General features: G+C 50.1%; 1 protein-coding gene across 2 annotated transcripts in view; it reads right to left on the reverse strand.

Annotated features, from left to right (window-relative positions):
• MOB3C (MOB kinase activator 3C) overlaps positions 1-3,630 on the reverse strand; it is a 55,580-nt gene extending 51,950 nt beyond the window's left edge. The window contains exon 1 of one of the 2 annotated variants that reach the window (XM_075935916.2): positions 3,337-3,630. The gene's annotated coding sequence lies outside the window, so the exon portion shown is untranslated. The remainder of the gene's footprint in view (positions 1-3,336) is intronic. The other variant, XM_006111451.5, reaches the window with a different exon arrangement.
• Positions 3,631-22,402: the final 18,772 nt, after the last annotated feature.

Consider the following 22,402-nt stretch of genomic DNA (forward strand, 5'->3'; position numbering starts at 1 on the left):
GAGGCTGCGACTGCTGGGTTTGCAGGGCTCATCCCACGAGGCCAAAAATAGCTGTGCAGATGTTCCCGCTCGAGTTTTAGACCGCGGGTTCCAGCCAGAGGTGCGACTCCACGGCTACTCCTGGACTCACGCCCCCCACGTCAAAAGTAGGGGGTCCACAGTACCCACCTCTCCCAGCTGTTTGGCAGAGCCCGGGGAGACTAGCCCCTCATTTGCAAGCGGCTGGTGGGAGACGCTTGGCGGGGGCCGGGGGCGGAGAGGAGCGAGCCGTGGGCGGGCAGAGGGGGGCTGGAGCAAGCGTGGGGCTCAGAGCATCCACAGGGAAAAAGAAAAGCCACTGCTCCTGGCTCAAGCCCAAGTAAGGACCTCGGCACGGCTATTTTTAGCTTCCTAGCGTGAGATCCACAAGCCTACAGGGTTGACTGGGGCTCTGAGACTCACTGCAGCGGGTGTTATTTTTTTCTGCCCCGCAGGCCTACCGCACAGGGCTGTGGGCTGCACACGCCAGCGAGGCAGAGTGAGGCCTGTCACCCTTCTCCTCACCCTCAGAGGCTGACCTCAGTTCCTCTGAAACGTGGCTGCATGTCTTCGCTTCAGTTTCACGGGTTAGGGAATTCCTCAGGAAAAGAGAAAAAGCCCCTGCTGACACATTGATAGCCGAAGAGCATCGGCGGAGTCTAAGGGGAAGCTGCTAGGGGAAGTTCAAAAAGGATACACTTGAGATCTTTAGTTTGGTTCTTAACCTCTCCGGCCAGGTGTCCAATCAACCTACCTGCCACTGTATTAACAGGGCTGTCCTTACCATGAGGGAAACTGAGGCGGCCGCCTCAGGTGCCAGACTGTGGCAGGGGGGCGCCCTCAGGACTCAGAGTGTAGAAAATTGTGTCTGCTGCTGCTGAACAAGGCATTTTAAGTTGTTAGTTCTCCTTTATCGGGGTAGGTAGCGGAGCAGTCCCATGAGAGGAGTAGGACAGGAAGAAGGCAGAATTGAGACCTTTCAAAGTTTTATCCCAAGCAAGGGGACATGGGGGCATCCTTTGAGCTCCCCGCCTCAGGTGCCAAAATGTTGTGGGCCGGCCCTGTGTATTAACGATTATTATTTGGGCTCTGAGGAGTGCCCCACGCCCAGCAAGTGTGCGGGTTACATCCCTGCTGTAAAGCACGCAGCCTATCGCATTAGTAATGCCACTGCAGTCCTTGGGACAGAGACGCTTCAAGTTAAGTGTGAGCATACGGATTTGCTGGGTTGGAGCCTCGTCGCGCAACCGTGCTACAAAGAGCTGCACAGCTGGAAACAGATCTCAAATTCTCTCCCGGATAGTCCGCTATCTCTGCCCTGTCCTTGTCCGGCCTTTGAGTTGAATTCATCAAAGGAGCCATGAAATGATTATATTTTAAAATGGTCCCAGGAACACAGTGCTCTCCAAACGGGGCTGGTTTTGCTTTCGGCTGAAGACCCAACCCAGCTGTGCTGCTGGGGAGGAACGGGGTTACTGGCCGCGGATCCCAACTATGAATGATGGAAAATTCCAGGAGACGTTCCAAGTGTCTCGCTGGGAGGGGGAGTTAACAGGCCGGGGTGTGAAGGGCTGTGGGAGAGGCCAAAGCGCACTACCGTGGGAGAGGGAGCTCGGACAGGGAGCCCCAGCTGAGCCGTGGGAGAAGATTGTCCACCAAGGACTTGGCAACTGCCTTCGGTCCCCTGGTGCACAATACTCCAGCCGTTCAAAGTCCTGCTTCCAGACACCGGCCCCTGCTGGTCTTGCTCACTGCCCACTGCCAGGCAACCCCTCCCTGGTGCTTGCACCTCCACTGCCTGGCAGCCTGCTTCTCCCTTCACTGTCACATCTGCCTGCCTCTCAGTCCCCTTGCCCTGAACTGGTGTTACTGGCTGGCCCATCGCTCTGCCCAGGGCTAGCCCACTGTGGACCTGGCATCACCCACCTCAGCTGCTGCTGCTCCTCCAACACCCTCTTAGCATGCGTCTCCCAACACGCCTCCTTGTGGGGTTCGTCTATCCTTGTGGGGCTCCAGTCTATCTTGGCCCTGTCACCATAGAAACCATGTCTTCCTCCTTCCCGCCCCTCTGTGAGGCAGGGCAGGGTGATTACCCCCATTGCACAGAGAGGCTAAGTGACTTGCCCACGGTCACATGGGCAGTCTGTGGCAGAGGAGGGATTGAACCCGGTCACCACGGAGACAGCCTTCCTTTCACTAGACCGACCCTCTTATGCAAATAACAGAAGGGAGATGTAGCTCCCTAGCCAGCGTGTGTTGCAGGTTCCTCCCTCTGCCTGATTCACAGAGGACACAGGTCTACCACTGCTGCTAGCTAGAGGATATGAGCCAACACCCGTGGGTAGAGACGGTGTCCCTGACCTCTGCTGGTCAGAGGCTGGAAAGGGGTGACAGGAAAGGGATCACGTGATGATTCCCTCTTCTGTTCACTGCCTCTGGGGCACCTGGCATTGGCCATTGAGGATACTGGGCTAGATGGACCTTTGGTTTGACCCAATATGGCCGCTCTGATGGAACTGGGGAGACGCTCGTGCTCTTCGCTCAGCCCTTAGTAACGGTTGCCATAGAGGCCGTACCCCAGAAGGTTTCCACGTGCGCAGCTCCCATGTGAGGCTCAGACATAACCCCAAAAGCACAACACAGCAGCCGCCTACAACTCATCCTCAGGCCAAAGCCAAGCTCTGCCCGGTCTCCGTACGGACCAGCTTCTAGAACATGCCGTTTCCTCCCTCACGCCACCAGCTCTGGAGGTTTAACTGCACAGCTCTACCCACACGCCCAGCGCATTTCATCTCCCAGACCCCCGTCAGCTTCGCCTTGCAGTGGCAACTGGCCCCGGTCCAAATTCTGAAAAACACAGGATACAGCTTCCAAATGCTGGTTGTTTTGGCTCCTCATCTGCTCCAGGAAGTCACATTGACTCTACTCGTCTGCTCAGAAAGCCACATGCGCTTCCCCCCTCTATATGCGCTACCCCCCCCCCCCACTATAGCTGGTTCCTCACGCTCGCCCCGGACACACACAATATGGGGGAGGGTCACTAAATATCGTCCAGCTGACTCTAGTTGGCAGCAGCCAGCTTCTGAAATGCCTCCTCTCCCCACCCTATAAAATGGACCAGCAGCAACTTCATTCCTGGGGTCAGAAGTTGGGGGAATTAATCCACTTGCTGCATTTGCTCTTGTCCCCCGTGGGGCTGGGACACAGGGCAGGCTAGAAGGGAAAGTGTGAGGCTGGAGGGGGAGCTGCAGACAGTTATTCTCAGAGCAAGCCAGAAACTTCTTCAGGAAAGTTTTATAAAACCAAACAAACACTCACCTAACTCCAGACCTGATCTGAATTGGAGAGCAACTGTCCCCCGCGGGTATGGACAGGTCAGCTAGCTAGGTCCTCCGGATTTCTTCCGAGCGTCCTCCGTTTAGTCCTGAGTTCCCAGAGTTAGGGAAAAACTCACACACGCACCAGCCCTTTCTGGGGTTTTCATGAAAGAAACTCTGCCTAATCTTTTTCTCCCCTCCCAATGATGTCATATCCTGAGAGTGTCTAGAAGTACAGCTGCCTGAGCAATAACTGACTGACACACACACACACACACACACACACACACACACACACACAAAAGAAAGTTGTGGCTCGCCCTGCCCCCCTCACGCCTCAATCTGTCTGTCTCCTGTTTCCTCTCTGTGGCATTGTGGTAGCTGTGAGTCCCAGGATATGAGAGACCCGGGGGTGTGGTAATAACGGCTCCCTACCAATGCTAAATAATCAGTTCTGCCTTGTATTTAACTGTGATGCCAGGAGCCAAACCGGAAGACAAGCTCTGGGTAAGCTCGAAAGCTTATCTCGGTCACCGACAGAAGTTGTTCCAATAGAAGATATCGCCTCACCCACCTTGTTCCTTGACTATGTGGTGCTTTTAGCTGTGTGAGTATGTCCTTGGGGCTTTGATGCTGCAATATCTCCTTTGGCTTATGTGTCCTTCCTCTAGTTGACTCTAGTCCACAGAGATATGAAGGAATACTACAAGTGACGGTTTAGCTCTCCAAGGCTGTGTCCACAGCAGCGTTGTTTCGGAATAACGGATGCTATTCCAAAATAAGAACATCAGAATGGCCATACTGGATCAGACCAAAGGTCCGTCCAGCCCAGTATCCTGTCTGCCCACAGTGGCCAATGCCAGATGCCCCAGAGGGAGTGAACCGAACAGGTAATGATCAAGTGTCTCTCTCCTGACATCCATCTCCACCTTCTGACACACAGAGGCTAGGACACCATTCCTTACCCACCCTGGCTAATAGCCATTAATGTACTTAACCTCCATGAATTTATCTAGTTCTCTTTTAAATCCTGTTCCAGTCCTAGCCTTCACAACCTCCTCAGGCAAGGAGTTCCACAGGTTGACTATGCACTGTGTGAAGAACTTCCTTTTATTTATTTTAAACCTGATGCCCATTAATTTCATTTAGTGGCCCCTAGTTCTTATATTATGGAAACACGTAAATAACTTTAGTCACCAAGCTGAAAAGTCCCAGTCTCTTTAATCTCTCCTCATATGGGACCCGTTCCAAACCCCTCATCATTTTAGTTGCCCTTCTCTGAACCTTTTCTAATGCCAGTATATCTTTTTTGAGATGAGACCACCTCTGTACGCAGTATTCAAGATGTGGGCGTACCGTGGATTTATAGAAGGGCAATAAGATATTCTTCATCTTATTCTCACATAACAATACAGTCCATGTCTACACACAAGCAGTTCTTTCGACAGTGCCAAAATAACGTTTAGCTGTTGGACTGCTTACTCCGACTCCTTGTAACCCTCGGGGTGCGTCTAGACTGGCAAGATTTTGCGCAAAATCTTGCCACCTCTCTACACTGGCCACGAGTATTTGTGCAAGAACACTGACTTTGCACTGTACAAAATCAGTGGTTCTTGCGCAAATACTCCGACGCTCCCGCTCAGGGATAAGCCATCTTGTGCAAGTATTCTTGCACAAGAGGGCCAGTGTAGACAGCCAAGTTAATTTCTTGCACAAGAAAGCCCAATGGCTAAAATGGCCATCGGAGCTTTCTTGCGCAAGAGAGCGTCTACACTGGCACGGATGCTTTTGCGCACAAGCTAATCTTTTGCGCAAAGGCACATGCCAGTATAGACGTTCTCTTGCACAAACACTTCTAACGGAAAAACTTTTCCGTTAAAAGCATTTGCGCAAAATCATGCCAGTCTAGACGCAGCCTCATTGTATGAGTAGTAAGGGAAGTTAGAATCATAGAATCATAGAATAATAGGACTGGAAGGGACCTCGAGAGGTCATCGAGTCCAGCCCCCCGCCCTCAAGGCAGGACCAAGCTCCGTCTACACCATCCCTGACAGATGTCTATCTAACCTGTTCTTAAATATCTCCAAAGAGGGAGATTCCACCACCTCCCTTGGCAATTTATTCCAATATTTGACCATCCTGACAGTTAGGAATTTTTTCCTAATGTCCAATCTAAACCTCCCCTGCTGCACTTTAAGCCCATTACTCCTTGTCCTGTCCTCAGAAACCAAGAGGAACAAATTTTCTCCTTCCTCCTTGTGACACCCTTTTAGATATTTGAAAACCGCTATCATGTCCCCCCTTAATCTTCTTTTTTCCAAACTAAACAAGCCCAGTTCATGAAGCCTGGCTTCATAGGTCATGTTCTCTAGACCTTTAATCATTCTTGTCGCTCTTCTCTGTACCCTTTCCAATTTCTCCACATCTTTCTTGAAATGTGGCGCCCAGAACTGGACACAGTACTCCAGCTGAGGCCTAACTAGTGCAGAGTAGAGCGGCAGAATGACTTCACGAGTTTTGCTTACAACACACCTGTTGATACAACCTAGAATCATATTTGCTTTTTTTGCAACAGCATCACACTGTTGACTCATATTCAACTTGTGGTCCACTATGACCCCTAGATCCCTTTCCGCCATGCTCCTTCCTAGACAGTCGCTTCCCATCTTGTATGTATGGAACTGATTGTTCCTTCCTAAGTGGAGCACTTTGCATTTCTCTTTATTAAACTTCATCCTGTTTACCTCTGACCATTTCTCTAACTTGCTAAGGTCATTTTGAATTATGTCCCTATCCTCCAAAGAAGTCGCAACCCCACCCAGTTTGGTATCATCTGCAAACTTAATAAGCGTACTCTCTATCCCAATATCTACATCATTGATGAAGATATTGAACAGTACGGGTCCCAAAACAGACCCTTGCGGAACTCCACTTGTTATCCCTTTCCAGCAGGATTTAGCACCGTTAACAACAACTCTCTGACTACGGTTATCCAGCCAATTATGCACCCACCTTATCGTGGCCCTATCTAAGTTATATTTGCCTAGTTTATCAATAAGAATATCATGCGAGACCGTATCAAATTTGGGGGAAAGAGTGCTCCATTTCGAAAGAACTGCTGTGTGGACAGCACCAAAAGCCAAAATAAGCTATTTCAGCTTAGCTACGCCATTAGCCTAGCTTAGTGTTTCTAAAACTGTGCTCCGCGGAGACCCAGGGCTCTGCAAGACATCTCCAGGGGCTCCGCGAGGTTGATAAACTAGAAACATCGATAGGTACAACACATACAATCAGTGGACCGCTGGGGCGCCGCATAAATTTTTATGAACGTAAATGGCTCCGGAGCCCCAGAAGTTTGAGAACCGCTGGCATAGCTCAAGTCCTGTAGCTGATTTTGGTTTATGCCCTGCTGGGTAGACGTGAAAAAGTGAATGGAAGAGAGAGAGAAATGAACTATTCTCCTTCCCTCTGCCACTGAAAATCAGCGGATGGATTTCACCTTCGATGAGAGCAGCTGCACAAGCGTCACCGTGTCCAGAGAAAGACTGGTCTCTTGATCAACAGAGCTTGCTTACTGGGCTAGCCCACCGGGAACATTTAATCAATGAATGTGCTGAAAAGTTGCTTCTTTTCAACGTCACATTCGAAATAGAGGTCTGAGCCCACAGTTCAGTGCAATGGATCCTGGCTCCAGCTTATTTGTGTCTGCAAGACTGGGTCTTGATATTTGTATATGATAAAGTTCTTTAAAGGAGCTCAAAACTCTTGGCATACTCCTGCATTCCTGGGGAACCCCAAAGCTGCCTCTAAGGCTGTGTCCAGACTCAGGGGTTTTTTCGAAAAAAGTAGCCTTTTTTCGAAAAAACTTCACCTGCGTCTAGACTGCAGCCGTGTTCTTTCGAAATTAAATCGAAAGAACGCGGCTTTTCTTTCGACAGCGGAAAACCTCATTTTACGAGGAAGAACGCCTTCTTTCGAAAGTGCTCTTTCGAAAAAAGGCGTTCTTGACTGCAAACAAGGGTTTTTCGAAAGAGAGCATCCAGACTGCCTGGGTGCTCTCTTTCGAAAAAGCGGCTTGCTTTTTCGAAAGTTCCGCTTGCAGTCTAGACGCTCTTTTTTGAAAGAGGCTTTTTCGAAAGTATCTTTCGAAAAAGCCTCTTTCAAAAGAGGCTTGCAGTCTAGACATAGCCTCTGTCAGGGGCAGGGAACCTTCTTTGGGTAGGGGGCTGCTGGCCCACAGAAAAATCAGCCAGGGGCCACACACAAGTGAGAAGCGCAAAACAAAACAAACCCCTTCACTGATACGACCCCCGACTAAGAAGGAGAAAAACACTCCACATATTCCCCTCACACACCAGAGCATGGGGGTCCCAGGCTAGTAGATTTTTGTGTGTTCCAGCCCGATGGGGGAACAATGGAGGGGGGGGCTGGAGCACCAGTGTGGACTCCCCAATACTGGGGGGAGCCCCAAGCCTTGGGGGCTGAACCCAGGCCAGCTGGGGGCTGCATCGGGCCCCTGGCCTTCGGTTCCCCAGCCTTGCTCTAAATCATATGGGCATTGTAGGGGTGTGAGGAAACTAGAATGAAGGCCCTGGGAATTGCACACAGCAAGTTTCTGTTCTTATGTAATTACCGACACCTCCAATTTCTGTGGCAAAAACATCCAATTTCCTTCACTGTTTGCTTTTGGCTGCTTTTTCTCAGCTCAGATTAGAGAAAGCAACTGGGCCTTTGCCTATAATCAGTTTCGCCATCAGGTTGCCTAGTAGTGGCACAAAACTTCAATGTTTAGGTAGCAAATATTGCTGGGGAGTATTTGCCAAAGGGGGTTTCACTGTGTGTGTGGGGGGGGGAGAAGTGATGGCAAATTGTCTGTTCTTAGCTGCTGCAAACCCTTATTTCATAAAAGGGAGATTTAGGGCCACGTTTGGTCTGTCAGCATCCATTGGGTACATCAAGTCTGTAACAAGCCCCCAATCCCGAGACTGACCTGCAGATTTCCTTAAAGAGGGTAATCAACATATATGTGATCTAATCCCTCTGCTTGCCACTGCCACTAGTAGCAGCTCAACTTTACATTAGAGCCATCTTTTTCTCTAAAATGATATAATGTAGCAGTGAGTTCCACAAGTTAATTGTTTCCCAAGTACTTTCTTTCACCAGTTTTAAGTTAAAAGTAACTAACTTCATCAGATGCCCGTTGTGAGGAAGATGTTCCCAACTGGCCTTGAAACCATCATTGTTTTATATACGTCTGTCAGGTCACCTCCTTGCTATCATGGTTTATAGAAGCATACTCATTCTTACACAGGAGGCATTTATTAAAGAAATTGACTACAGCTAGAGACACAAACAGGCTTCCATGCAGCTTGAGTCCCAGCTTTGTCTCCCTTGTTTACCAGTATAGCTGTACCTTACCTACAACTCTAGACAAAACACAGGGTCACCTGAGTAATATCCTGCAATGAAGACAGAGTAGATTCTGATCTTACTTCCCACTGATCCAGGAATAATTCCACAGAATTCTGGGGTGTTACCCCACAGTGTAAAAATGGAGTTCCAGCTCAAGCACCAGATTTTGCTCAGTCACCAACACGGTCTCCCCTGGCTCCCTAGCCTGCCTGCATCACCAGGGTTCCTGTGGGCCTGGTCACCGTTTTTGTGCATGTCACAGTCCCTTCCTGGCACAGAGTGAGTCTCAACTGCCATCTCCGCCCCTGGGCAGAGAACAACGTGGGGAGCGGTTTGATTTGCCTTTCCCTTTTTCATCACCCCTTAGAATCTTGTTGACATGACATGAGTCATCCAGGAGGCAGGAAGCCACAGACCCTTCAGCTAGCAAAAAAAAAAAAAAAAAAATCACACCCCTCCCTCCACGGCCTTGAATTCTAAACTGTGCCTCAAGAAAAGGCAACAAACGTGAAACAAGAAGGCAAGTTCCCCCTCCCCCACACCCTGGTCTGTTCCCTTTTACGGACCCTTGGTCTCTAGGCCAGATCTGAAACTGGTGCAAGTCACCTTAGCTCCACTCAAGTCAACAGAGTCACGCCAGTTCACGCTGATTGAGGGTCTGGCACTATCTCCACAGTCCTTTTTGGAGAGCCATTAAATCATATGGCTTTCTCCAGCATTTCCGTCCTGCTGCTTGTCCCTCACAAAGCAGGGGGTGGGGGTGGTTGATTTTTTTGCATTAAATTTGAGGTTTGCAGGCACTGATGTTTTCCACATACTGCTTTCATCCTTTGCAGAGGGCTTGAAGGTTACATGTTCCTCGTGGACAGCCAATATGTGACTTAAAAGTGTCCAATGTACAGTTCACCTTCAACAGAGAGGGCCCAGCCCTGCAGAGACTTATGCAGGCAAGTCACCTACATAAGTCTTAGCCCTACTGGGCCCTAGTCCCCCAAATATGGACTCTACTTCATATCATGTTGGATCTTGTTCATTTGGTTAACAGCTACAGGAGGCACTTACTAAAGCAATCGACGACAGCTAGAGACACAAACAGGTTTCTATGCAGCTTGAGTCCCAACTTTGTCTCCCTTGTTTACCAGCACAGCCATACCTTGCCGAGAACTTTATTCAGAACACAGGGTCATCGGAGTAATGTCCTGCAAGACAGTGCACAGTTAGACTCACTGAAGGCTGGCTCCTTCCCAAAATTCAGGGATGCTTCAATCTTGACAACAGTAATAATAATACAACTACAAGCATGGCAAGACTTCTAACCAGCTCCAATTTATTTCATTTTCAGCCTCCCAAAACAAACACTCAGCAAAAAACAGATACTTAAAAGCCTGGACCCTTAAAGGGTCAAACAGATTTTTTTGTTTGTTTGTTTTTTTGGGTTCAATTGGTGTTTTGCCCTGGTTGATGCTATATGAAGAACAATGCTCTCCAAAATTCAGGGATGTTCAGATCTGGATGGGTCTTGCTTTACACGCACCTCTAACAATGCTTACAATTCACTCTGATAGCTAAGTGTGACGTAGTGGGGGAACCTGGCTGGTTTCTATGCTGCTGGCTCTGGGGTAACCCCCACTGGCTGCCGTGGGTACCACGACCCAGCAAAACAGGATGAGTCACTATGCAAACCAGTGGCCAGACACCCCCCCATGGAGAGGAACAAAGGAAGGTGGAATGCTGCCCTGGCTGGGGGGCAGGGCTGGAAGAGAGTTAGTGAGTGGCTGGCTGGCTGGGAGCATGGAGGAGACAGCCTAGGGAAAGGGGCTGGAGTTTAGGGGCCCAGTCTCCCCCATCTCAAGGGGGCCTGAGGCATCCTAACCCAGCTCTGTGACCAGATTACATCTGTGCTGTGCTGTATCCTGGAGAGGCAATAAACTTCCTCTATTCCACCGGCTGGTGCAGTCTGTTTGTGCCATTTCGGGGTGCAGGAGACGGGGGACCCCCAACGCGCCGTCACACTAAGCAAGGCAGAGGAGAATTCTCTGACTGAATACCCCCATATGCTGGGCAAACAGAGGTTAGGTTTAGTGTGGGAGCTACAGCCAGCCACAAAAGGGCAGCATTCAGAACACGAATAAAGAGGGAGGAAGGATAATCTTGGTATGCTCCAGCTTCATTGTGTGACCCCACACAAATCACTTTGTTGCTCCATGCCTCAGCTTCCCCACCGGGACAATGGAGATACAGATCCTTTGTTTATGTGGCTTGTAAGCTCTTTGGGGCAGGGGCTGTCTCTCCCTATGTTTCTACACGACGGCCACCATCTTTGCCAACAGGCGATGGAATCAGCGGCCCCCAAGAGCTGAACTGGTGAGTTGCTACAGCTTGAGCTGAGCTGACTCAAGTCCTCCAGAGACTAGGCCGAGTGGGAAACAAAACACACCCCGGCCAGTGGGCTGTTGTGTATGTACAGCACCGAGCACAGCTGGGGAACGCGGATACGCAACAAACAGAAATTCCTTTCCTGCCTCTTCCTCCTTTAGAGCCCTCTGCAAGACTCACTGCTGCGGATACCCCCTTCCCAGAGCGGCCAAGGCTGAATTCGCCAACTGCGGGGCGGCTTGTCCTGCTTTGGGAATACTGTGTCTGGAGGTAGCCGCTGTGTTCATTCACTAGCAACACTGCCAGGGAAAGCAGCCTGAGGAGAAGGTGAAAACGGATCTGCCCCTCTCAGCAAACTCAGACTGGACAAGGCTGGTCCCATGTGCTGTGATGGGCTGCCTAGATCTCTGGGGCTGGACTTTTGGGCTGCCTAGATGCCCCAGGCTGGGCTAGTTAAGCAGAAACGGCTCAGTCCGGCAGGGGATCAAAGCCTCAGAAAGGTTTAAGACACAGACGCTTTCAGGAAGAGGGCAGATGGTTAAGAGGGGAGTTTGGGGCTGAGATTGTGGGGGAGCAGTCTGCACCCCAAAGGTTGGGAGGGTCTGGCAGAAGATAGCTCTTAGGTAAGAAAGGCCTGCATAGAGACTGTTTTAAGGGAGAATGTGGGCCGTAGTGGACAGAGGCTGGCCTAGGATTCATGCTGTCTGGATTCTGTGCTTGGCTTGTGGTAATCATGGACAAGGCACTTTCCTGTTTTCCTGTGCCTCAGTTTCCCCATCTGTAAAATGACAACGGCCCTCCATGGCAGAGTCCTTTGAGCTCCGCTGGTGAAAGATCAGAGATTCCAGCTCAACTCTTGTCATGCTTTGTTCTATTGCTAAGACCAAACGATATTTAAGAAGGCTGCTCTGCAGGACCGTCTTCCCCCTCTGCCAGCAGCCCTCTCAGGGGACAGACCTCAGGGGCTGAACTCAGTCGAGCCTGCGAGGCAGTGATGGTCGTTACACAGAAGTATTACAGCCAGCGCCCTCTCTGGCAGTGAAGAAGTGTGAGAGTCCTCCACAAGAAAGGGGAAGTTCAAGGCCTGACACATGGAGGGGTGAACTCAGAGATCCAGGAAGGGGTCAAAGATGCAGCCCTGCTTCTGAGAGTCGGGAGGGGGAGGGATGCAAAAGGAAACTTTGGGGGATTTTGGGGGGGTTTTGGTTTTGTTTTTTCCCCAGGCCTGGTCTAGAAAAACTGGAAATTTGGGGGGAAATTGAGAAGAAACAAAAGTATTTCTCTCTCAGAATGAGCAATGCTAGAGGAAGGACAGAAGTAACATTGAGTTATGTTGTTTCTGTTATATTATACTAGAAATCTTATCCGGTATTGCCCGGGGCCGGCGCAGGCTGGGGAGTGCAAGCTGCTTCTCCCCAGGACTGGCCTAGAGTGGTGGGGATCATGCTGCCTGCCGGCTTTTCCCCAGGCCAGCCCAGGATGGTGAGGCCACACAGCAGCTACTCCCCGGGGCATGCTGGGATAGCGGGGCTGTGCTGCCAGCAAGCAGCTGCTCCCTGGCACTGGAGCACTTACTGCCCCCCTGTGGTCATTCATGGGTATAACTGTCCCTGCTATCACACCTCTCCCTTTACATGTGCTGCAAAACAATCACACTCCACCCACATCCCATTGTCCTGGCATAACCGAACCCTGACCTGGCTTTAAGTTATAATAAGAGGAAGCTGCCTACCAAATTTGGTGGTCCTAACTCTTGCAATTTGGACTGAGTTATTGAACAACCGGACTCACAGGTGGACACACACACTCACACACAAACTCTCTAAAATATATACTAGACTGGTCCATAGGCTGGCTAGTTTTGCTTATAGTTATGACACCTACTACATACAGATGTGTATCAGATGATAATGCCCCTTTGAAGAGTTCGGTGGTGTTACTATAAAGTTTGGATATACAGTAAAACTCCATTGGTCCGGCATCTGACGGTCCGGCACTCCTGATGGTCCGGCACCATCAGGAACCCAGAAGTGCTCCGCAGCCGGACCATTGGAGCTGCTCTGCCCCCAGCTTCCCCTATTCAGCCGCTGCTAAAACTGACTAGTGGCTGAATCGGGGAAGCCGGAGGCAGAGCAGCTGGGGCGCTGCCGGGTAGGTCCCCTAGAGCTGCCCCTGGGGGCTGCGGGACCAACCCGGCAGCACCCCAGGCGTCCTGATTCAGCCACTGCTGAAATTGACCAGCAGCTGATTCCAGGAAGCCTGAGGCAGAGCAGCTGGGGTGCTGCCTCAGGCTTCCTGGAATCAGCTCTTGGTCAATTTCAGCAGCAGCTGACTTGGGGACGCCTGGGGCAGAGCAGCTGGGGTGCTGCCGGGTTGATCCAGTAGCGCCAAGGAGCGGCGCTGCGGGACCAACCCAGCAGCACCCCAGCTGCTCTGCCCCAGGCGTCCCCAAGAGCAGCTGGGGTGCTGCCTAGTTGGTTTCGCCACGCCAAGGGTCGGCGTTACCCCGACCAACCCGTCAGCACTCCAGCTGCTCTGCCCCAGGCGTCTCCGATTCAGCCACTGCTGGTCAGTTTCAGCAGCGGCTGAATCAGGGATGCCTGAGGCAGAGCCAGACTATCGGAAGGGGGGGCTATGAGGGGTCTGGGGTGGCATCCTCCCCACCCCAGACCCCTCATAGCCCCCCCTTCCGATAGTCCGGCATATCTGATAATCCGGCACCCCCTGGGTCCCAAAAGTGCCGGATTAGCGGAAGTTTACTGTATACCTACATTTACTGCATACTCACATTTACTGCTGGTCCATAATATTGTGTTCTGTTAACTTCCTTTCAGGGACATTCATTTTCCAAGCTTCTTCTTTAGGAACATGAATTTCTTCTGTGTCTGCGTGATAATGTCAGATCAGGACTATTTACATATTATTTCTGACCCCCCGATGATGGATGTTTTCAATTTGCAATCTGTGATATTTTTAGTACTCGTGGAATGCAAGTTTGTTCAAGAGCTCCCCTTAAAAAAAAATATCCATCTAAAGTACCTTGCTGTGCCTGCAGAATACAACGAAAGAATCTATTACAATATACCAAACAGCACTTTATGTATTAACTAAATTATCCATCACACAGGCCTGATGATTAAAGATGTAAATAAAGTTTAGTCTTGCAAACCAAGCAACTACTGCAGACACTGCAGTTTTCCCCCAAATTTCTGGGGGGAGGGCTCCTGAAAACAGGGAGGAAACCCAGTTTTTCCCCTCACGTCTTCAGAATTTCTGCCAATTTGACAAGCTTAGCCCTGGCCAGCTGTTTTCGAGATGGCAAACATCTGCTAACCCGTGGGGGCAGCCATCTGCTGGACTTCCAGCTTTTCCTTTAGCAGCCCCCATCTGGCCCTGCACCACAGCTCCAAGAGCTGATTGGCATGAAACTTTTACTTTTTTTAATCAGCGCGACATCCTTAGTACTCAGTTGCCAAGGCAACGAAGCATGTTTCACCGGTGCCCCTCTGTTTCAACACTGCTTGGAGGGGACCCCATACCACACCGGCGATGACTTTTGGTTTTCGCCAGTGGGTGCTCCACCCCCACTCCGGCTTCGCCTCTGCCCCTGAGGCCCTTTCCAGACGTAACCTCTTTCCACCCTTGCTCCACCCCCTCTCCTGAGGCTCCTCCCACCCGTTGCTAGCTCCTTTGCCCTTGAGGCCCCGCCCACTGCCCACTCATCTCCGCCCTCCTCCCCCGGTGCCTCCTGCCCCCTGCCTTAAGGGCGAGTGACATGGGGAGGGAGCAGAAAGGAGCCAGTGGCGGAGGGATCTCGGGGAAGAGGCGCAGCCCAGACGGAGCGTTGGGGGAAGAGGCTGTTTGAGCCCCGGAGCACCCATGGAGTTGGAGTCAATGCCTCACCACGTTCGGCGCCGATTTGACCATCCTCTTTCTGCACATCCTCCCGCCCTTGCGATGCTGTTTGTGGCTCTGGAGTCAACTGCTCTGGGCACCTCCTTGGCCAAGGACACGTTTCAAGGGGGCCAGTGGGTGGAATCGGAGGGGGTGGCCTGCATTTTAGGAGCCATTTCATGCCAATGCAGGAGAAAGCAGAGTCTCTCTGGCTTCCTCCTCGTAGCATCAATCTGATGCATCTGCCCTCATACCACCACTGCCAACAGGGAAACATTATCCCCCCTCCTTCCCTTAGATGGGTAAACTGAGGCACCAAGCATTTAAGTGATAGACTAGACCCTCCGATTCCCCAATCGGTGCTTTCATGCAACTACAATTTTCCCTCACCTATCTCTAGTGGGCGTTGTGTGTGTGACTACCAGATCAGAGTAAGACTGAGATGAAATAACGAAACCGATGGCTGTGGCATTCATCAGCAGAAAGCTGGAGTTAGTCATGGGGAAAACCCCGCCCAGCGCCCCAACCCCACGGCATGCACAAGCGACTGGGCAGGCCAGTCAATAGAATAATCCACTGCATCTTAATAGCCCAAGAGTACAGAGCTGTCCTGATTACGCTGCCACCCTGTGGCTGCTCCAACTAACCACATGCCATTATCCATGCAGCATCCTTGCAGGGAGCTAAGGAAGGTGTTCAAAGGTCCCGGCAACAACCGCAGTTCATTGGTAATGTTGATATTCAAGTTGCTAGTCCAGCAGTGGGCAGCCTACATGTGTTCTACATGTGGCCCATGAGACATTGTTACTGTCGCCGACATGCAGGACTGCTAGATTCCACGGTTTTCCGTCTGTGCAGGTTGTTTTCCCCATAATAAGAACATAAGAATGGCCACATTGGGTCAGACCAAAGATCCATCTAGCCCAGTGTCCCGTCTGCTGACAATGGTCAATACCAGATGCCCCAGAGGGAGGGAACACAACAGGTAATCCTCACGCGATCCCTCCCCTGTCACCCATTTCCAGACAAACAGAGGCTGGGGACACCATTCCTACCCAGCCTGGTTAATAGCCATTGATGGACCTAACTTCCATGAATCTATCCAGCTCTTTTTTGTACCCTGTTAAAATCCTAGCCTTCACCACATCCTCTGGCAAGGAGTTCCACAGGTTGACCGTGTACTGGGGGAAGATAAGCTTCCTTTTGTTTGTTTTAAACCTGCTACCTCTTGATGTCATTTGGTGACCCCTAGTTCTTGTATTGTGGGAATAAGCAAATAACTTCTCCTTATTCGCCTTTTCCACACCCATCATGATTTTATAGACCTCTGTCGTATCCCCCCTTAGTCTCCTCTTTTCTAAGCTGAAAAGTCCAAGTCCACGCATGTGAAGTGAGGTACGTGCTGATTACACACAACACATAGGATGTGTCTAGACTGGCCAGCTTTTCCAGAAAATCAGCCGCTTTTCCGGAAAAACTTGCCAGCTGTCTACACTGGCCGCTTGAATTTCCGCAAAAGCACTGACTTCCTATTGTAAGAAATCAGTGCTTCTTGCGGAAATACTATTCTGCTCCCGTTCAGGCAAAAGTCCCTTTTGCGCAAAGCTTTTGTGCAGAAGGGCCAGTGTAGACAGCTCAGATTTGTTTTCCGCAAAAAAGCCCTGATCGCAAAAATGGCGATCGGGACTTTTTTGTGGAAAAGCGCGTCTAGATTGGCACGGATGCTTTTCCGCAAAAAGTGCTTTTGCGGAAATGCATCCATGCCAATCCAGACGCTCTGTTCCAAAAATGCTTTTAACGGAAAACTTTTCCGTTAAAAGCATTTCCGGAAAATCATGCCAATCTAGACGTAGCCTGACTGTGTGCGCTCTCTGCATCCAATCACAGCGCTGCTGTGGTTCCATCGGCACACCCTGCAAATTCTACATACGCCAGTGCCATGAGCAACACATCCTTATCCTAGGAGACAGTCTTGGTTATGACAATCTTGCAGGCCACGGAGATGGAGGAGGGCCACTCCTACAACCCCCGCACTAGCCTAGGTTGCCTCTTGCTGTGCCAGTCTCTGGAAAGGGCTTTATTGGATGGGATGGCTGTGTGCAATAGTCTGAATCCCACTGCCAGGACAGTACCAGGGCTGGAGGAAAAGGTTGGGGGGGGAGGGGGATGGAAATGAAGCAGTACAGCATGTGCAGGACTGGTAACAGGTGCAAAAACAAATGCACCCAGGGTCAGCTGTGGGGCAGTACTGGCTAGAGAGTGAGTCCTAACAGAGCAACGGCAGCCTCACATACATAAGAGTTTGCTGTTTTATTGGCCCTGCATAAATCATCTTCGTCAGAATCCCCCACGCTCTTACAGCACACGCCTGTGCCTCCGTTTGCTCGGCAAGGCGGCTGGAGATCCAGGGATGGCAAAATATATTATTCTCCCAGACTAAGCAGATGAAGGCAAGCGCAGAATACCACTGTACTAACCAAAGCGCTCACCAGTAGGAACCTGCCCTAGGCTTGCAGGGAAATCCACCCATTGACCTAAACAGATCTTCTCCAACTCTCTTATTACCCCCCCTAGTGTGGGATAGGGTGGCTTTTAGGGATAAAGACAAAAAGGAAAGTTAGGCATGCAAACGTGGACCGTTCAGTCCCAGCCAGGAAAGCAGCTAGAGCTGTGGTGTCCAGCATGCTTGTCACTAGCCACATGTGGCTATGTGGCTGGTGGAGTGTGGCCAGTTGGCTTGAACGATGTGGCTATTTGTCCTGTTGAGTGTGGCTGGTTCGCTATAGCCGTAGCCACTAGAGTGGCTACTGCTTCAGAACTGGTGGGACATCACGGACCAAGACCAATGGCTCGCCCTTCCATTCTACAAAGATGAGTATTGCATTTGCTTTTCTCCATCTTCATCAGCAACCTGCCTCTTTTTAGCCCTTGTCCCACATGCAAATACAGTGTGTAGCTTGGCAGCCCTTTAGAGCAGAACCTCATAAAATATTTACGGTGGGTTACATACACACGTACCCCCACATCTCTGCTATCAAGAGAAACCCCTCCAACCCTTGGCATAAGTTTGACAGCTCCCCCAGAGAACACCATCTTGATGACTGATCGAATATGATGGACAGACTAGACAGCAAGGTCATGACTGCAACAGCTGGGAGATCCTTCACCCAGTTTGCAGGGGGAGCCAGTAACATCACCTAAAACACTGCTTACGTCTACACTGGCATGATTTTCTGAAAATGCTTTTAACAGAAAAGTTTTCCGTTAAAAGCATTTTCGGAAAAATCGCGTCTAGATTAGCAGGATGCTTTTCCGCAAAAGCACTTTTTGGGGAAAAGCGTCCGTGGCCAATCTAGACACGGTTTTCCGCAAAAAAGCCCCGATCGCCATTTTCACGATCGGGGCTTTTTTGCAGAAAACTACTATGCTGTCTACACTGGCCCTTTTGCGCAAAAGTCTTTTGAAAAAAGACTTTTGCCCGAACGGGAGCAGCATAGTATTTCCAGAAAAGCACTGATGATTTTACATGAGATTGTCAGTGTTCTTGCGGAAATTCAAGCGGCCAGTGTAGACAGCTGGCAAGTTTTTCCGCAAAATCATTTGCCAGTCTAGACACAGCCAGAGAGCAAAATACATTGCAATGCCGCACCTCTACCTATTGCAGTGCTGTGGGCATGCAAAGTTAGCACATTGGGCTCAGCTACAAACTCCTACAATCCACTGGCTCACCTGACTAAAACCGATATTTCTGAAAGAAACACTGGCCCTGGATAGAACAGTGTTTTTCAACTTTTTAAATAAAGTACCCCCTTTTAAAAATATTATAAGTACCCCCAGTATCTATAGTTTTCAGACACAGAAAATTTTCTTCTACCATTGCAACACATTTGTTTAAATAACTTAATCGTAGCTGGGCAGGCAATGAAATTTTTGGGTGTAAAAAGTACAAAATAACAAAGTACTGTAAAACAAAACAAAAATTTAGTTTTCTCCACATTTCAGTTGTATTGATGTACCCCCCAGGCTTCTCTTGAGTACCCCAAAGGGTATTCCTACCACTGGAATAGAGTACCTCAAGCTGATCCCCAATTCTGCAAGTGCTAGGATGCAGAGATGGGAAAATATGGAGTGAAACTTTTTTAGGGGGACTGACGGGGGTGGGGAGATATATATTTGTAAGGAAAGCATCACAGTTGCTGATAAATATAAAGGGAAAATATAGATCTTCTTGCAGATGTAATTAGTATCATTGTTCCTTCACAAATGCCATCGTGTGATGCTTTTTTCTCTCAAACGTTCGGTTATTTTAGCCCAATTTAAGCTTAAATTCAGAGCCATTCCTCATTGAGTCAGATTGGAAATGGCTGAGAGGAGTGGTTTTTGTTTAGAGCAGTATTTTAGGTGATTTGCAAGAGGAAAATTAATTTGTGCCTCTTTTTTTTTTTCTTATTTATGGTCCATTTCTCCCCTTTATTATGTTAGCAACTCAGATCTTATCTGTCCTGTTTTTCCTGGAAGACCTTATGGATGGTAAGAAACCTAGTGAAATGATGACATCGTAAGAGTTAAGAAAGTGAAAATGGAGTAATGGAGGAAGGGAAGGACTTTTCAGTCCGTCTATTAAAACATTTCCTGTGTGGTTTTGTCCGTGGCTATTTTATTCAAACACCAGACAACTAGTTGTGACAAGTCTCCGAGGGCGTTCGTCTGTATCTGCAACAACAAGGAGGTGTCCCACGGTACCATAAAGACAAACAGATTTCTTTGGGCACCAGCTTTTGTGGGTAAAACCCACGTCAGCATCTGACGAAGTGGTTTTGACCCACGAAGGGGATGCCCAAATACATCCGCTAGTCTCCAAGTTGCCGTAGGATTTCTCATTGTTTTGACAAACAGTTGGGATTAGTAAGCTCATTGCTAAAACAAAATATCAAACCCAGCTCCCTTGGGTCCACAGCTGAGAAAACTTCTGCTCTGCAACCTTGTGTCTTCCCAGAAAAGCTCCAGAAAAAACAAAACAAAACCACACTCTAACCCTTTGTATTCCTGATCCTGTAATTCTCAGGGTAAAAAAGCATTAAGAAAATTCACAGAACCCTGCCACACTTTCTCTGCCTCCGAAAAGCATCGAAGGACTCCCGCCCGTTTCCCCCTCTGCTGCATGGCACCTTTGAAAGCCTGGAGGTTGGTTTTCAAAAGCTGTTGGGTTGCGGCAAGAGCTTTGACTGGTCTGGGGGGAATAGAACGGCCCGAAGGAGCTAGGGAGAGGCCCCTCGCCCACACTCGGTGTGTGGGGCTGTGCTCGGTCAGGGAAGACGACACGGGGTAGAAAACCATCAGGACAGGCTGGAGGCTGAAGCGCAGTTGCCTAGCAACACCAGAAGCTGGTGCACAAAAGCACCCTCCCTCGCACGCTTCCCTCACAAGCAGCGCCCACTGCACAGCCCCAGAGGAGCGCACAGGTGTCCTTAGGGTCTTACCAAAGCCAGTGTGTCCTGGTGCAGCGCAGCCCTGACCCACCCATCCCGCACTGCACCATACACCCCACCCCCCCGACCCCTGCATCTCACGCCCCTCTGCCCAGAGACCCTCATACACCCCGACCCTGACTCCTGTACCCCCCATACCTCAACTCCCTGCCCTGAGCCCCTTGTACACCTCAGCCCTCACTCCTGCACCCCCCAAACCTCAACCCCCTGCCCTGAGCCCTTCATACACCCCAGCCCTCACTCCTGCACCCCCCAAACCTCAACCCCCCCATCCTGAGCCCTTCACACACCCCAGCCCTCACTCCTGCACCCCCAAACCTCAACCCCCTGTCCTGAGCCCTTCATACACCCCAGCCCTTACTCCTGCACCCCCCAAACCTCAACCCCCTGCCCTGAGCCCTTCATATACCCCAGCCCTCACTCCTGCACCCCCCAAACCTCAACCCCCTGCCCTGAACCCTTCATACACCCCAGCCTTTACTCCTGCACCCCCAAACCTCAACCCCCTGCCCTGAGCCCTTCATACACCCCAGCCCTCACTCCTGCACCGCCCAAACCTCAACCCCCATCCTGAGCCCTTCACACACCCCAGCCCTCACTCCTGCACCCCCAAACCTCAACCCCCTGCCCTGAGCCCTTCATACACCCCAGCCCTCACTCCTGCACCCCCAAACCTCAACCCCCCCAACCTCCCATCCTGAGCCCTTCACACACCCCAGCCCTCACTCCTGCACCCCCAAACCTCAACCCCATCCTGAGCCCCTCACACAACCCAATCCTGACTCCTGCACCCCCCCCCCCACACACACCTCAAATGTCTCCTCTGAGCCTCCTGCATCCCACCCGACTCTTAAATTTCTTAAAGGTGCTGTTGTATAGCAACCCCCCTGCTCTGCATCCCTGCCCCCAGTAGGGGGATGGGGTGAGATAGGGGTGAAAGTAACTTTACATGTTCCATCCTGACTAAAGCCTGGATTGTCTGGCCGTTGGAGAAGCCACAGAACAAGTCTCTGCACATGCGATGGTCACCATTGTAGCTAACTTTGGGGAGGGAATTAGCTAAAAGCACATGTCCCTACAGCTCATGCCAGACAGCCAAAGCCTAGAACAGATTCACCTACACACACACACACACACACACACACACACACACACACACACACACTCACTCACTTATTAGTTCACATGGCAGTAGCATGTAGGAACCTACCCATAAGCCAAGGCCACATTAAGCGAGATGTTTTACAAAAACAGAACTAAAAGGACAGTTCCTTCCCAAAGAGCTTGCCCAATGCTGCAGAAGTAAGAAGATTCGGTTTTGAAGACCTGCAGCATTCATTCCTCTGCTCTATTCCACTCTGATTAGGCCTCAGCTGGGGTATTGTATCCAATTCTGGGTGCCACATTTCAGGAAAGATGTGGAGAGATTAGAAAAAAGCCAGAGAAGAGCAACAAAAATAATTAAAGGTCTAGAAAACGTGACCTGTGAGGGAAGATCGAAAGAACTGGGTTTATTTAGTCTGGAGAAGACCGAGAGGGGACACAATAGCAGCTTTCAACGTACCTAAAAGGGGAGGGAGGTACATTTTTCTTTTTAACCTCTGAGGACAGGACAGGACCAAAAAAAAAAAAAAAAAAAAAAAAAAAGTCAATGGACCTCAATTGTAGCAAGGGCAGTGTAGGTTGGACATTAGGAAAAACTTTTAGTCAGGGTGGCTAAGTACTGGAATAAATTGTCCATGGAGTTTGTGGAACCTCCATCATTTGAGATTTTTAAAAGACAAACATCAGTCAGGGATGATCTAGATCAGGGCTCTGCAACTTTTAGCTCTCAACCTGTTGATGTTAGACGACTACTGGGAGGGGAGGGGGAATGTTCCTACAGACAGTGTCAGC

The sequence above is a fragment of the Pelodiscus sinensis genome, chromosome 9, assembly GCF_052426305.1.
Source record: "Pelodiscus sinensis isolate ZL-2025 chromosome 9, ASM5242630v1, whole genome shotgun sequence".
Lineage (NCBI taxonomy): Eukaryota > Metazoa > Chordata > Testudines > Trionychidae > Pelodiscus > Pelodiscus sinensis.